The sequence below is a fragment of the Argiope bruennichi genome, chromosome 4, assembly GCF_947563725.1.
Source record: "Argiope bruennichi chromosome 4, qqArgBrue1.1, whole genome shotgun sequence".
NCBI lineage: Eukaryota > Metazoa > Arthropoda > Arachnida > Araneae > Araneidae > Argiope > Argiope bruennichi.
In genome coordinates this window covers 99,472,755-99,486,516 of record NC_079154.1, presented here as the reverse complement: position 1 = coordinate 99,486,516, position 13,762 = coordinate 99,472,755, and positions in this window count along the sequence as shown.

Below are 13,762 nucleotides of genomic sequence, written 5' to 3'. Positions count from 1 at the left end.
ATTTTTGCGTTTTCAATTTATTCAATAAATTATACAAAAGAAAAAAACGATCTTTTATTTAATAGTTTTTGCGTAACTATAAATCAAAAAGCGTTTATTCTTCCCATGCTTGCATTCATTCAAAATTAAGAAATTATTATTCGAATTGAAAAAATATTCTTATTCGATTTTTTTTTGTCAGTCATTTTTATCATCTGGTTTTTTTTTTATATATATTGCTATTAGTATTTCTATTATCCAAAATACTAAAGATATAATTTTCTATAGAATTAAGCTTTCTTGTGCCTTTTTACTACAAATTTGTTATTAGATAAAAATATTTCTTTGGTTATTATTCAGATAAAAAGAACTATTATTTTTTTTCGATTTTAGGAATTATTTTGATCGTCTGACTTTTTAAAGTAGATAAAATTTTATTTTTTTAGATATCAGTATTTTTATGCTCAAAAATGGAAAAAAATATATATACTTTTTTTAAAGAAAGATTTTTTACTAATATTAACAGAAAGGATTAAATAAATGTGGCTATTAAACTCGAGTAACATCCAGACAAGATAAAAATGTAACAATTATTACTCTAAGTTAACTTTTACATTTAAGAGGAATACCAATAGGATTATGTGCCTCTAATCTTCTTTTGAAAAGAAGGGAAAATGACTTGAAAGTAATAGCACATTGTACGGACTTTAAATCTTCAACCATTAAACTTTTATTTTTGTTCCTTCAGACGTCCTTAAAGCATAAAGTCGTTCCATTTACAGTAAAGAAATTGACTTTGGGACTTTCTTCTTATATAATATTAAAGATTTTTAGAGAAATCTCGAAGTGTCTTTCTGAGCAATTTTTCCTTTTCTCCTTTAGAGATTAAACGTTAGAATTTTCCAAGGAGAACATTAAAAGTTGCTTTAAATTGATTCAGAGCCGTATAGATTACAGTTCTTTCCTTTACTGAATTAAAGCTTTCCATTTTATATTTCTAAGCAGTTTTAACAATCATATTTTTGATGTTACGTTTTGATTTCAGAAAATTAGTTGAATATTTTCGTTTTTTTAAGTACATTTTATACTATTTCTCACTAATTGTTCAAAAAAGGTTCAACAGAGGAATTAGAATATATAAAATTTTAATAATATTAAATAAAGAATTATTAATATCTAAAACTATCTTCGGATTGGTATACTAATATTCATAACATAAAAAAGTAGATATATGTATTAAAAATGAGAATCTGATGAGCATATAAACCTATTTACAAGATATGTCAAGCAAGACTATGTATTTTATTAAATTTATTATATTATATAGTATATATATTGTAAATTACAAGTTAAAATATTCTAGCTCATACAAATTTTTAAAAAATTGTCTTCCATGCAACTTTAAAATAATATCAAATTCTGGATTTTTATTTCTTTTGTTATCAAATATGCAATTAGTAAGGAATTCCAAAGAAATATCAGAAATTGTTACATTTCTATATATATTTATTTGAATGTTATTTGGCTTCATTTCTCTGTGCTAAAAGCCGGCCATCACTAATATAAAGAAAGCCAAATTAAACTTTTTATATATCCTTTTTAAATGTTTATAAAAAATATAAATACGTTTTAAAATTATGAATATTGTGGTGGCGGGAAAATTTTCTTCTGATCGTTGGGACGACTTCACTTCCGTTTCATCAGAAATTCTTTTACGTTGGGCGTCAATGTGGTGGTATGTAGATTATTATGATACATGCAGGAAGCAACAGGACGAATGTTTTTAGGAACATTTCTTTTAATAATCGCATTCACACACTAAACAAACACAAAGACAAGACATTCACGCGCACGTCTTCACAGTTCAGCGTCACACCTCATTCTAATTACAATCGCAATGCATTATGGGATGACATATGGGATGGCCTAAACAGGCATCGCCATCTAGTATCCAAAAAAGAAGATAAGAGTAATGCAACTGCTACAATATTTAAATTATTACTATTATGATTATTTTAAGTATATTCTCATTTGCATCATTATATATGTTAACAGTTTCAAACCGTTTAATGGTTTCAACCCATTGCTTAGTTAATTTTTTATGTGTAAATCCTTTTAATTTTACACATTCAGTTATGTTCAAAATGTGAATTATTGTCACATGCTTGCGTATAATTAAAATTATTTCATAAGCCGTTACTTTAAAAAAAATATATTTATATTAATGGAATTAGGTTAATCATTTTTATCGTCTCACTTTTTCACATTGAAATCTGAAATTGAATGCAATTTTGAATCGCATGAAATTTGAAGTCTATTCTGCTGAAGTTGATAAATGTGTATTCATTGTTTCTGGTTATGATTCTTCCACTTATGATCCACTTCTACAGGAAGTGAAGAAGATATATCGTCTTCTATATTTGAAAAAATTAGAGTTTTGCTTTCCTGGATCCCTTCGCACATGGGTATTTCTGGAAATGAAATCGCAGATACAGCAGTTAAGTCAGCGAGCGTAATTTTGCCCCAACGTATTTCTTATAAAGATATGTATAAAGATATGCGCACAGCTATTATTCATTGGTGCTATCGCCAGTGGCAAAATCAATGGGACATGGAAACTAACAACAAGCTTCACTTTATTAAACCACAATTGGCCAACTGGTCTTCAAAACTAAGCAGACGCTATGATGTAATTTTATCCCGACTACGCATTGGTCACACTCGCTTGACACATAGATTTTTACTTTTTGCCGAGCCACCACCAGTATGTTTTAATTGTGGAGATGTTTTAACAATCCGACACATTTTGATAGAATGCCCAAGTTTTACCGATCTTCGTTGGAAGCATTTTAAGTCCAACAATTTTACCTCCGATTTTTTATTGGGTGAGTCGCATCATCCAAACGTTTTTTCGTACTTTAAAGATGTTGGTATCATCCATGAAATTTAACTTGCAGTTTTAATACCTTCTTTCCTTAACTTTTGACCAGTTTGAACACTGTCAGTTGCACTTCTCGTAACGATAAACTACTTTTTATCTTGCTGTGAAAATTTTAAGTCGCTTCGGGGTAGCATATTCTGCAACAGGATCTTGCGCCAGAAATCTAAATCTAAATCTAATCTGGTTATGATTCGATCAGAGGAGTAATGCGAAATCAGACCGCTCGTCCATACCGAGTCTCATATTGGGAATGAGTCTAGCCGGTTCAGATGATTATATAAAATGTAAACAAGCTTGAGTCTGTACAGAGTTGCAGTTCGTTTTTGCACATACATGTCCAATGTAAAAGCTTTGTCCGTTCTCGACAATAACTTGTATAGCCCATTGTAGACAGTTCAAGAAGTGGATGAACTGTATCCCACCAGAAGAAAACGCGAGTTGTTGTAGCCAAATCTTGTTGCAAAAACACCTTTTGTTTGGCGCGATTTGAAGCAGAAACGCATTTAATAACATTTTTCAACTGTCGATATCATCTATCATCCACCACCATATCATTTGAAACAGGATGATAGCTTGTCGTTTGGATCCGTTATAAAGCCAAATCAGACGACGGTTCGCATATACTTCGAATGAGAGATGCAAGGTACAAAGCGAGCACATCATTGGTGGTAACTCGTTTCACATTCTGCTTTATTTTTTTTAAATAGAAGCCAGCCTGTCAGGATAGAATTTACACGTCCGGTTGGGTTCGGTCGAATCACTACTGTAAAGGTGGGTTCACACGAAGCCAACTATTGGCCGCAATAGAAGGTCACGCCTACTTCAGGAAAATCACGTGACTGCAACGGGACGATGGCAAATAGTTGTCCCATCGACGTTGTCTCAACTGTTCACACAGGGACAATACAGGGACAGCAGCTGAGAGACAACAATTGCGCACAACTGTTAGCCTCGTGTAAACCCACCTTTAGGGGTTTCACATATACTTCGAATGAGAGATACAAGGTACAAAGCGAGCACATCATTGGTGGTAACTCGTTTCACATTCTGCTTTATTTTTTTTAAAATAGAAGCCAGCCTGTCAGGATAGAATTTACACGGCCGGTTGGGTTGGGTTCGTTCGAATCACTACTGTAAAGGTGGGTTCACACGAAGCCAACTATTGCCCGCAATAGAAGGTCACGCCTACTTCAGGAAAATCACGTGACTGCAACGGGACGATGGCAAATGGTTGTCCCATCGGGACAACTATTAGCCATTGTCCCATCGACGTTGTCTCAACTGTTCACACAGGGACAATACAGGGACAGCAGCTGAGAGACAACAATTGCGCACAACTGTTAGCCTTGTGTAAACCCACCTTTAGGGGTTAAACCGTGCAAAACTTCATCCGTAAAACGCTGAAATGTTTGACTTGTATATTTAAGATAAAATGGAATGCAACTGAACTCAAAAAATTCTGTAGGCATGGGGACAGCAGTTTTGTTTTCTTTTTTATATCGAATTGGTTGGTATCCGATTATAAGCTTTAATCAAATCCAGTTTAAGAAAAACTTGTTTCGTCATTGAAAAATCTTGAAATGAGGCAGAAGATACTTATCTGAAACTGCGAGTGCCTTTAATCTGCGAAAATCATCGCAAGTGCGGCCAGCGCCGTATTCTTTCTTTATAAGGTGGATCTGACTAGCTTATGGGCTTTTAGAAGGGCGTACAATTCTTTGTTCTAATAAAATCTGGAATCCGACTTTGAGTGCTTTAAATTTCTCTGATGTGAGCCATTGCGGTTTACTGTACATAGGAAGTTCTTTAGTTAGTATACAATGATCCATAGAATGGTTTAATTCAGTACACTCGTCAGCAGTCATTACATCTGTCGATTTTTCCAGTTTTCCGCGTAAGGACATAGTTCTACGCGTTTTTAGCTTTATTTACATAACGTGTACGAAGCCAATAATTCTTAGTATCTACAACATCAGGTGATCGAGAACGAGATTTCGACGTTCTATTTCTGTTACGTGCGAAATAAATATGTAGGCATTCGTTGAACTTTCTTTGATATCTCAATTTTTGATTCTAGTGCCCTTAAGAAGAATTCATTAAAACCGCACTAACCCCTGCAATTTCAGTTATTAATTCATTAATTTTATCATCGATTTCTGCTAGTTTCTCTAAATAATCATCGCAAAAATATAAGATTTACTGCACTGTAATAAATAAGCGCGGAAGAAAAGTTACACATCGTTTTTTTAAACATCGTTGTTAGGACTCAACTCTTATTTCGTTTTAGAATCTGTTCATTTTTGCACAATACAAAGACGGAGAGTTTTATGGGGCTATTTAGATATGGACGATAGAAATTGATCCGAGTATTTACGGATGAAGTTGTTAAAATTGTTTAAATGATCAATACTTCGAAGAGATGAGTATCCAATATAACATTTTCTTAAAATAAATACGAAATAATTCTACTTAAATCAAAACTGAATTGCCAAATCTAAATTGGAATAAGATGCAACGCAAATTCTAAAATGAAAACAAACAGGAAATATTAAACTTATTAGGAGTGACAACAATCTTCATTCACACGATCATTATTCAATACTGTCATCTGTATTAAAAGTTGTGAAAGAGTTTTAACCCCTAGTTGAAAGTCTTGTAAAAGCGAGCTTTAAAATTTTCAGAGTCAGAATACTGTTTAATTATTTTACCTTTTCATTGTGTTTATGGAGTGTTAGTAGGAGGGGAACAAATTAGTACAGTAAGCCAAAACATCGCAATCCAAAACAAAAATTGCACGATGAAATTTAGTGCATTCCAAAACAATTTCCGCTGTGATAAATTTGAATTTTAAAAATCCACAATTCAGAATTACTTTACCAAAAACGAGGAGCTCTAATTGCAACGCGGTCTAACTCAGTTAATGCATTTATGGTTCGACATCCATTTTGAGCATAATAGAACGGAAGTAGGATCAAATGCGAAAGTCAAAAATGATTCAAAAAGAAACATACCTGTAATTTAGAATTGACGGCATTTATTTCTACTGGCAAAGCTCAACTGAATTAAAACCAAGGTTCCTCCACTTAAATCACCAGAGCTTCAAAAACAAAGCCGCAGAATTTTACAAGAACAAGAATAGATTTATTTTATAGAAAACAAACGAGAAAAATTAGAATAGTACAAGTAGAAGTAGCTCTCTCGAGTTGGCCGGTCATATTACGTAGTGAGTAGTGATATAGTAGTCGACCCATATATTGCACATTTTAAATCTACGAGAAGAAGATTCGTGGACAATTTTCTGATGATACAATTTTAAGATGACCTAAAATGAAAAAAGAAATAACTAATATCACTTCATTACTTTTCTTGAGACTATTGACTACTGTATTCTAGGGATGACGAATTTTTTAAGAGCGGTTATTACGTAACCAATATCAAAAAGTCACAAATACCAGTGATCAATACTTTTCAAAAAGGAGTGTGATTCAAATCCTTGACATGATCTTGTGATATTTCGATTAAAGGTCTTAGATCACGATAGAAAGTAACAATCGATACGATCTATCCAATGGAAACTCTCAAACAAGAATTCAATCATGCAATCTGTGAATGGGTTGAAAAGTGAACGGACCGGTTATTCTTAGAATTATCGTATCATTGAATCGCATATCACTGAAAGTGGAGCTATCACAGGAAAGTCTTCATAATTGTGAAGGCACCGCTCCGCTTGACTTTTCGATATTCGGATTTGACAATACGTTATCCCATGAAGATCTTTTCTAATTGCCTGTCACATGACTCTCTAATGATATACAATCTTTTCACTCATCAGGCGCCATCTATTGGCAGAATATAGAACTAAAGTGAACATTTTAAAGAAATGACTTCTTTTTAATTCCATTTTTCAAAAAATGGTTTATAAATTAAATTAATAGTTTCGAAAAAATAAAATTAAAAAGTAAGCTGAAATATATAAATTAATTCAATCGCACATTACTTAAAATAGTAAATTAAGTATTAATTACAATTAATAAATTTTATATTTAATAATAATTAATAAATTTTAATTAATAATATGATTGAAATAACAGATATTTGGAACGAATATTTAAAAATAACAATAGCAAAATTATTTGTTATTTAAAAAATTGTGGAGTATGCATCTCTACTGTATTCTTTTTTGTTTGTTCAAATTATTTGTATGTCACAGTAAATGACGCAATTCTAACGGATTCTGTTGACTGATGACACATTACCGAATACATCAGTGGCAGACGTATTTACTAAATATCATTATTTCTCATTTAACTGGTTAAATATTAACATTCATTTTACACTGGTGGGAGTGTCGAATAAAATTATTTATGTTGCATTAAGACAAAACTAGAACATACGCAATGATAGTTTATTATAAGACGTAGTGTGATATACGTTTAAATAATAGAAAGCTTAAATAACAGCACATATAAATAATAGGTTGAATCTAAAACGAACAGTAGATTCTAAGTAAGAAAAGAGAATAATACTAGCGATAATTTATGCAGTGAAGAGTACCAGGGATATACTTATGCAGAAAATATATGATTAGATGTATAACTCTTGTATGCTTGAGAGAGAGGAGTAATCTTTTCTATTGGTTATGTGGCGAATAGGAATGAGCGAGGATAGAACCTGGGACCTTGTGGTTCGCAGGACAGTAGCATGACCACAATACAAATGCAATTGCCCGTGTAGCGTAGCTGTTAACTGGCTTATAAACTTTCACCTCCGACTCGCCCTCCAGTGAGTCGGAGGTGAGACGAACGATATGGCTGCTGAGTGGTGATGTATTTAGCTATTGAGTCTAATGCGCCTGTATCCATTTGAGTAGCGCCAAGCGTTATGGCAAGCGAGCGCGTGTGTGTGAATGGTTGCTGTTGCTGCGTCAAGTGAATCTGAGGATTTTGGTTTGCTGTGGGTAGATGGCACCACAACAGCTGCAAGAAGGTTGAAGGTTCATCGTCTGAGGTCACCAATGTGGCGGATTGAATTGAGTGAGGATAGAACCTAAGACCTTGTGGCTCACAGTCCAGTAAAATGACCACGATACAAAAACAATTGCTCGGGTAGCGTAGCTGTTAACTGGCTTATAAGCTTTCACCGCAGTTTATTTACAAATATGGGATTATTATATCCCAATAACAAATATCAACACATTTCGGATACCTGTAAGTCCATTGTCAACAACAGGGACTTCGATTCGGATTAATTTTAGAACAATGAGATTTTATTTCTAAAATTTGTAAATTTCTTTTGAAGTACAAGATTTTTTTTGTGAACACCCTCTTTTTTTACAATTAAAAACCTATTGTTTTATTAAATCTTGATGTGAAAATAAGGCAAATTGCAGCTCCTCTTCAATATTTAAATTTGAAATTTAGTTTCTGGTATGGTCGCAATTTAACTTTTCATCAGAATCTTTAAAAATTTCTCTTTTCATTTCTCTAACTGTTCTCCTTGTTTTCACGTTTTGACTTCCACAAAAACTTATCTATGGTCATCGAATTACACCGGGGAAATCCCAAATATATAAAAATATAAAAAAATCCACATTGATTTCAGCGCCTGATGAGGAATTCATGCATTGGTCCCCTTTTTAATATTTTTTACTATTGATTTATTTTCAAGCAGATTATTTTCAAAATGCTCCACACTTACTATATATATACATATAAGGAGCATTTTCTTTCTCATACATCTCTTTTTCATGAAAGAGAAAATTTGAATAATTGTTTTGAAAATACGGATTTGGTACTATTACGTATTTTAATGCGATAGTCCATGCATATAAATCTGCTTTTGTTGAAAATTCGAATAAAATGCTTTTTTTTTCTAAAATTTAGAACATACATTTTATGTTAGCCACTTCGAAATTCAAAATTACTTCCCAAAAATCAATTCAGCGATACCTCAAATGGAAGAAATAATAAATTACATTGTAACTTTGATTCCAAAACCAAGGATACATTGAATTTATGTAAACATTTATCTCATCCTTATGAATTATATTTATTCTGTTTACCGATAAACATAGTAATAGAAAAGATTGTGAAGTCAAAAATTATCATTTCAAGATACTTACGGAAACTTTTGAGTAAAAAAGCAAATTGAAAGGATACATCTTCTTTTAAAATTTGATTTTTATTCTTTTGACAGAAAGAATTATAGATTTTCAATAATCTTCTCTTACAATATTTAATATTAATGTTACGGAACATCAGACTTTAACAATACTTCCAGAATAATTGCGATTGCCAAATATTCGAAAACTTTCGAAGGGATATTTTTAATATCTGGCGGTGAAACTTTTAACTTCATAAGAAGATTTAAGAAACTCAGAATAATACGTATAAGGAAATACTTTATAAAACCTCCGATTCTTTTTTTTTCAATTTTTTCCTCTCTTTTGTTGAAGTCTGCTTTATAATATTTCTTCGAAATACTTAGTTTTGAAATGAAGTCTTCGAGAACTTTTCCCCATGGAAAATAGTTTTGAAGAATATAACTTTTAAGAATTGGAATAATGCTATTTTTAATCTTGTGAAGCGACTCGGAACTACAAAACCTAAATGATAGGCTCATAAAGTAGATAAGTCGATTTATTTCAATATAAAGTCATTGGCTCTATATGACCTGGTAACTGAAAAGTTATTCTTTAATATATTATTTCCCTAGATTATTTTCCTATATGCATATAATAAACCAGAAAATTCTTACATTTTATAATGATGTGGACTTTATATAATATTTTAAATATGATATTCTTCCGATATTTTATAATACTAAAATCTATATAATAAACAGTGGCAGATTTAAGCATCTAGAAGCCCTAGACAGTTCACATTTTATAAAGGTTTCTATCTGAATAATAGTTTAATTTCATTTCATTTTTATAATTTAACATCTTAATAATTTATTCAGGTTATTTATTCAGGTTTTTATATAATTATTACTAGCCACTTAGGCAGCCAGTTTGTTCTCTGGTAAGAATAGTTGCTAAATTTTTTAATTAAATATTTATTTTTTGTAAATTGGTTAATATAATTTCATTAGAAAAATGCATTTAAGGTTCAAATTTTGATAGTCGTATGATATTTCTGCTCATTAGGCTGTTCCATAATTTCTGTCTATATTCCTATATGTCAACAATTTTATTGCAATAAAAAGCAAGAATATTTCGAAATAAGCGCACGTTAAAAACTTTCCACCGTTGATTGCTTTTAAAGTTAAATTTAGTACAATAAAATTTCAAACATTTTATAAAATATATAATTTTTATTAAAACCTAATCAACAAAAAAAAAAGAAATTGAATCTTCACATCTTTATTATAAACAATGGAAAAAAAGGTCAGGAGGAAATGTTCGTTGTAACAATAAAAGCGATTTCACTTTAATAAGGAAATATATTAATGAAAAACATGCTAAAAATATTTTTAGAATGTGTTTATGAACAGAAAAATTATAAGGTAAAAAAGGCTGTATCATTGAAAAGATAATTTTTTGACTCTATAAGCGAATGTAAACATGATTCTTGTGTTGTGATAACTTCAACTACACTGGTGTGAAAAACTTCAGCAACAATGTAAATCTTAAGCAGATAGCCATATAATTGCAGAAAAGGGGTTATAGCGATCAGTACAATGAACACGCAATTCAGAAGAAAGGCGATACGTATGCAAATGTCAGGAACAAAATGTATAGGCGATGTAAATGTACGCAAAACGCGTGCGGTCGGCGCACGCAGTTCAAGACTACGAAGAAAGAAAGAATAGAGGCACAATTAAATACATTCGTTGCAAGTGCAAGTGTGATCTTTCGTGATATATGGCTAGCAGAAATCACCTGGAAACTTACACGTGGAAGAAAGATTAGAAAGCTGGAGGAGGGGCGAAGTTTGACCAGTGTAGCGGAAAAGTTTGGAATCAACTAAAGTGTCGTTTAATGTGCTTGGGAAGCCTTTTAAACCATAGGTACAGTTTTTAGAAAGGTTTATGATGACCACCCTAGGAAAACAACTGCAGTGGATGACCGATATATCATACTGCAGACGAAAATAGCCCGATACCACTCAGCAAGTGCCATTGCTCAGCAACTGTGTACAGCAACAGGGTGGCAAGTGTCACAGTTTACTGTGGCCAGACGACTTCACAAAGGTGGCCTATTCACCCGCCGTCCTGAACGCTGCATCCCTTTGAAAGTTGGTTGTCGGCAGCTCAGTTTAGAGTGGTGTAATGAGCACAAAATTGGACATCTCATCATTGGAGTCGTGTCCGCTACGGACGAGAGTCGCTTCAGTGCCACAAGCGATTCTCAACGCCAATTGATTTGGGGAGAGGTCTTGACACGGTTTCATCTCAGTAACATCACGGAAAGAAGCCTTACAGTGGTCCTGGAGTTGTCGTCTGAGGAGGATTATGCTGAACGGGCGAATTGAGCTTCATGTTTCGGACAGAGGTAACCGGAGATCGATATTTTAAGAAGATGATCCTTCCCCATGTGCGTCTGTTCCGAAGAACTATTGAACCAGACTTCGTTTTTGTGGGTAATAATGCACGGCCACACCTGACTGCTGATATTAAATAGCTACTAGAAATTGCAGATATCACTCGAATGGATTAGTTAGCGTTCTCCCCGAATTAAATCTCATAGAACATGTGTGGGATGATTTGGGGAGACGCCTTGTGGCACAATTACATCCTCCGGAGAACAGGGCACTCTTCCCTCAAGAACTGATGGACAATCTGGTACTGTGTATGGAGAGACGGTGCGAAGCAACCATTGCAGTAAGGGTAGGGGATATCCCATACTAAGGAACATCTGCTTGTTGTTCTTCCTCTTGGACAGACAATTATGTGTAACGATACTACGAGTTCAGTGAAGCCTTTTTGTTTGATCCCATACAATATCCATCGTATCCTTTCCTCAATTATGCTTTCGTCATCATCAAAAGTACAAAATGCTGTCTCTCGTTTCTGAATTTCATGTTTTTCGGATGATTTCTCGTGGAGTTATGGAAAATACACCTGTTGCTTATATTTTGCACACCAGTGTATTATCACTATCACAAGAATGTATTATCACAAGAATTTTTTGAAAAAAAATGTTTCGAATATCATATTTTCAATGCTCTGAAGTATATCTAAGTCAAACTTGGTATCTCCAGGTAAAACAATCTTGCCTGAAGAGCGTTCGAGCACATATACCATACTTTCTTATTATTTGTAGAAACTTTAAATTTTTAAAAAAGGCTTAAGAATTGTTTTATATTTATCACGGCTATATACTTATATCATTTTGTTTCCTTTGTCTCGCGATTTTGATTTTTTAACCGAAAAGAAAGTTTTAGTTTTATAGCGGAATTTCTGTAGAAAGCTTTAAGAACTGTTTCGATTTTATTATTGATTTTTTTTTTCATAATTGTTAATTCATGAAGTGATATACTGACTTTTGATACAGAATCGTACCGCTCTAGATGCTGAGACCAAAGTTGATATGCTATATGAATATGCGGGAACATGCAAATCGATTTTACCAATAATTAATTTTTTTTAATTTTAAAATATTGCAGTGGCATTTGATAACCAAGGGTGTAGTGCCCCTCAGGTATCTAGGCCCAAGGCAGCTATGGATAACTGAAAGCCAGTCTCAGGGACACCATGAAGACATATCATTTGTTCCTTTTTGTTTCTTTTATAACTAAATATGATGAAAGGGCGATAAACTAATACTATGCCTGGCCGAAGTTATATTTACCATACAATTAATAACAGAAATGGACAAGAATATCATAATAAGATCAGGGCGTCATTTACCCTCGCTATGCCGTTGTCAGGGATATAGCAATTTTCGAAATTTCAATGAAATGGGGGAAATGAATAAAAAAAATAGATTCTTATAAAAATAATATCCCTAAATATAAAAGAAAATCAATTTATACAGAAGTGTTTAATACTAGAATGTCAGTCGGTGTCGATTGAACACCGGAACTTGTTTAGTTTGTTCCCCTTTCCTCATTTTAGCAGGGAATTCGAAAAATTTTCGTGCATTTTAATCATTTTTCATAGTGAAGAGATTTTACAACTAAGCAAGTCCACTGGTATCGTTTCGACACGAAGGCAATTTATCATTATAAATAGCTGTCGTTTAACAAATGATAGTTCTTTATGTAAAACAAACCTCCCAAAGAACTATCCCACATTTGTTTGATCTTGAATGCAGTGTTATTGGGTTCACTGTGGAAATGAATCAATTATTCTAAAGTTGTTGTGTCTAAGTGTTTAATTTTTCCCATTTGCTTATTTGTTCATAAAAAAATCATTCAATTTTCGAACCTTGTACAGAGTAAATACTCTGAAACGATGGCTCGTAGAAAAGGTCTAAGACCTGATGAAATTGCTACTTTGTTGCGAGAGCTTTTTGAGATTGAATCGGAAGGTGATGAGATATTTTATTCTAATTTAGATTCCGATGAAGACATAAAATTGGGTGACATTGACAGCAAAGAATCTGAAGAAAGTGCAGATGAAATGGATAATTTTCTAGTAATAAATACTGAATTTCAAGGAATTACAAATTAGCTAAAACGCAAAAAGTGCAAAATTAAAAAGTGTAATGGAAATGCAACTAAAAAAAAGTGCGCTGTCGCATGAAAATGATGTGCGGAAAATGTACAGGAAAAATTGAATATCACTGTATTCATTGTAAATGAGATATGTACAAAACTTTATGCATAAAATAGATAAATAATGATTAAAAAATTTGCATTCTCACAAAAATTACGATTTTGCTTATTATACTAATAT